The sequence below is a fragment of the Rattus norvegicus genome, chromosome 1 (genome assembly GCF_036323735.1).
Source record: "Rattus norvegicus strain BN/NHsdMcwi chromosome 1, GRCr8, whole genome shotgun sequence".
In the NCBI taxonomy this organism is placed as follows: Eukaryota; Metazoa; Chordata; class Mammalia; order Rodentia; family Muridae; genus Rattus; species Rattus norvegicus.
The window spans coordinates 259785959-259789412 of record NC_086019.1 but is presented as its reverse complement, the minus strand read 5'-3'; the positions used below and the strand labels follow the sequence as shown (position 1 = coordinate 259789412).

At 38.0% G+C, this 3454-nt stretch overlaps 1 pseudogene; it reads right to left on the bottom strand.

Moving 5' to 3' along the window:
* Nucleotides 1-2325: 2325 nt before the first annotated feature.
* LOC134484923 (large ribosomal subunit protein eL29-like) lies at nucleotides 2326-2800 on the bottom strand (annotated as a pseudogene).
* Nucleotides 2801-3454: the final 654 nt, after the last annotated feature.

The window sequence follows — 3454 nt, the reverse complement described above, 5'->3', positions numbered from 1 at the left end:
TCTTTAAAAGCATGAAGAGTACCAAACAAGCTGACTTACAGAAGTATAGGCTCATATGGGCACCAGCTCAACTTCTCCATGGTCAGCAAATTGTCCCTAGGTATGGTCTTCAGCAACAGGCTGTGCGAGTTTAGAAAAGGTCTTTTTTCTGCATCTAAAGCAATGATCATTGTTTGGTGTTTTGTTTTGTTTTTTTTTGTCTCTTTGTCTGTTTTATGGTAAATTAAAGTTTTGAATTTATGTATTTTAAATCATCTTGCAGATCTAGGATGAACCCTAATTGGTCATGGTGAAAGATCTTCTTGATGTGGTCTTGTATTTGATTTTGAGGTGTTTCACTGAGTATTTTTATGCATCTGTTCATAAGTGAAATTTTTCTGTAATTCTCCTTCTTTGTGAGGTCTTTATGCATTTCAGTATCCGTAACTGTGTCCATGTTAAAAAATGGAAAACTGATCTTTCTATTTTGTGAAATAATGAGAGGATAACTGGAATCAACACTTCATTGGACATCTGGTAGATTCCTGCCCTGGGCCTTTAAGATTGGGAGTCTTATAATTACTGCTTCTATTTCACTATGGGTTCTAGGTCTATTTAAATTGCCTTTTTTTTTACCTTTATGGGATGTATTGAGAATATTATCTATATCTTTTCATTTCTGAATTTAGTGGAGTACAGGTTTTTCAAAGTATATTCTATCATTCTATAAATTATTTTTGGTGTCTGTTATTAAGGGCCCCCATTTCATTTCTTTTTATTTTAAATTTATTTATTTTATATATGTGAATACACTGTAGCTGTCTTCAGACACACCAGAAGAGGGCATCGGATCCCATTACAGATGGCTGTGAGCCACCATGTGATTACTGGGAATTGAACTCAGGACCTCTGGAAGGGCAGCCAGTGCTCTTAACCATTGAGCCATCTCTACAGCACCCCTTTTTCATTTCTATTTTTGTTAATTTGGATATTCTCTTTACACCTTTTAGTTAATGTGGATAAGAACTTTTCAACATTATTGATTCTCTCAAAGAACAAACTCTTTGTTTCATTGATTTTATTATTTGTATTGGTACTAGTATTAGTATTGTTGCATGTTCCATTTTTATTGATTTCAGCCCTGTTTTTGGTTATTTCTTGCAATCCCCCCCATTGGATGTGATGTTTCATGATTTTTTTTCTAAAGGTTTCAAATGTTCTGTCAACTTAACGAGTATTTAGCATGCTTTCCTTTTTCTGGTAAATATAGGCACTTACTGATATGAACTAACTTCTTAGAAATGCATTCCTTGTGTCCCACAAGTTTGGGTATGTTGTGTATTCATTCAATTCTGAAAAGTCTTTCTTTTCTAAATTTCTGGCTTAACCCGTTTTCCATTGAGTAGTTAGCTGTGCAGTTTCCATGAGTTTGTAATCTTTCTGTTGTTTCTGTTGATTTTCTTAATCAGCTTGTTCTGCAGTGGTCTGATAGAATGCTGGGAATCGTTTCAATTTCCTTGTGTCTATTGACACTTGCTTTGTGTCTGAGCAGGTAATCAGTGTTAGAGAACATTACATGAGGTACAGAGAAGAAGGTATATTCTTTTGTGTTTGGGTGGAATGTTCTGTAAATATATAGTGTCTATTTGGTTTATGAAGTCAGTTAGCTCCAGGATTTATCTGTCCAGTTTTTGTCTTGATCACTTGCCTACTGGTGAACGCGGGGTTTTGAAGTTTCCCATTATCGTGTGTGAGAGTTGATATGCAGTAAAAGTTGTAGATGTATGTTTCTTTTACAAACTAGGTTGACCTTGTGTTTGGTGCATAATTGTCAAGATTCCATTGTTTGTTTGGTGGTGTTTCTCTTTGATAACTATGCAGTGTTCTTCCTTATCTCTTTGGATTAGGTTTGACGTGAAGTTCCATTTCTCAGGTAGTATAATGGCTACAAGGGCTTAACATCCTGTGACCCTAAGTGATATCTATCCTTGATTCTAAAGTGTATTTCTTGGATGAAGGAGAAAAATGGATCTTATTTTTAGATACATTCTCTTACTCTGTCTCTTTTAATTAAGGAATTGAGAGCTCTCTTGTTGAGAAATGTTAATGTGCAGTGTTTGATGATTCCTGTTTATTTTTGGTTTTATTGTGGTGGTGGTGGTGGTGGTGCTGGTGCTGGTGGTACATGTTTCCACTCTTGATTTGCTCATCTAAAATTTATTTATTCTTTGTAATTTTTGTCTCGAGTTTATTTATAAAAACAGCATAGAACACTGGTCATCTGTAAATAGTGTGTAGGTGGGTGTCACAGCAGTCCGTCTGTCTTCACACTGGCAGGAGCCTTTTCTATGGGGCCTTCACAGGGGCCTGGGCACCCTTGGGAGCCTGTGCACCTGGAGCTGAAGCCTGGGCCTTAGCTGGAGCTTCGGCCTCTGCCTTGGTATGTATCTTGGGCTTTGGTGGGAAAAGCCTACAACCCTTGGCCTTGTAGCTTCAGATCTTCGTCCCAAACTCAGGGTGAGTGATGAAAACCAGATGACTGAATTTGCAGCTGGAGCCCTTTGGTATCTTGGGCTTGATGGCCTGAGGCTTCACCAGAGCCTTGAAGGTCTCTGCACGTGTAGTCACTGCCTTTGCGTTATTGGCCTGTGTCTTCTTTAGACTGTTCTTGTTGTGCTTCCTGGCAAAACGCATGTTCCTAAGGAACTTGGGGGTCAACTCCCTTAAAAGATTCATATCCTTGTGACTGGGGTTTCTTAATGCCATTTCTGTGTCATTTGCAGGACTGGTTGTGTATGGTGTGGTTCTTGGACATGGCCATGTTTCCATGGTAACCTGTGACTCCGGCAGCACCTGGGACTAGAGAGGAAACTCTGCGTTTTCTTGATCATGGTTTATCCTTTTTATGTTGTTTTCCTTCTAGTACCTTCTATAGAGCTTGATTAGTAGACAGATGTTGCTGAAGTTTGACTTTATCATATACTGTGATTCAAAGTTATGCTGTGTGTAGTAGTCTGGGCTGGCATCCATGGTCTCTCAACGTCTGTAGAAACAGATTTACAGGCTCTTGTGGGTTTTAGAGTCCACTGAGAAGTAAGATGTGATGTTAATAGATTTGTACTTATATGCTATTGGATCTTTTCTCCTTGAAGCTTTAAGAAATATTTCTTTGTTCTGTATGTTTAGAGTTTTGGTTATTATATGTCAAGGGGACTTTTTCTGGTTCATTTTCACTGGTGGCTCTTGTACCGTAATGAGTATCTCCTTTACGCTAGGATTTTTTTTTCTATTATTTTGTTGAAAATGTTTTCAGATCTTGTAACCTGAGTTTCTTCTCCTTCCTCTTTTCTGATAATTCTTGGATTTTGTCTTTTCGTAGTGTTCCAGTTTTGTTCAACGTTTTGTGCTATGAGTGTGTGTGTGTGTGTGTGTGTGTGTGTGTGTGTGATACGACTTTTTCTTTGCCTGATATATC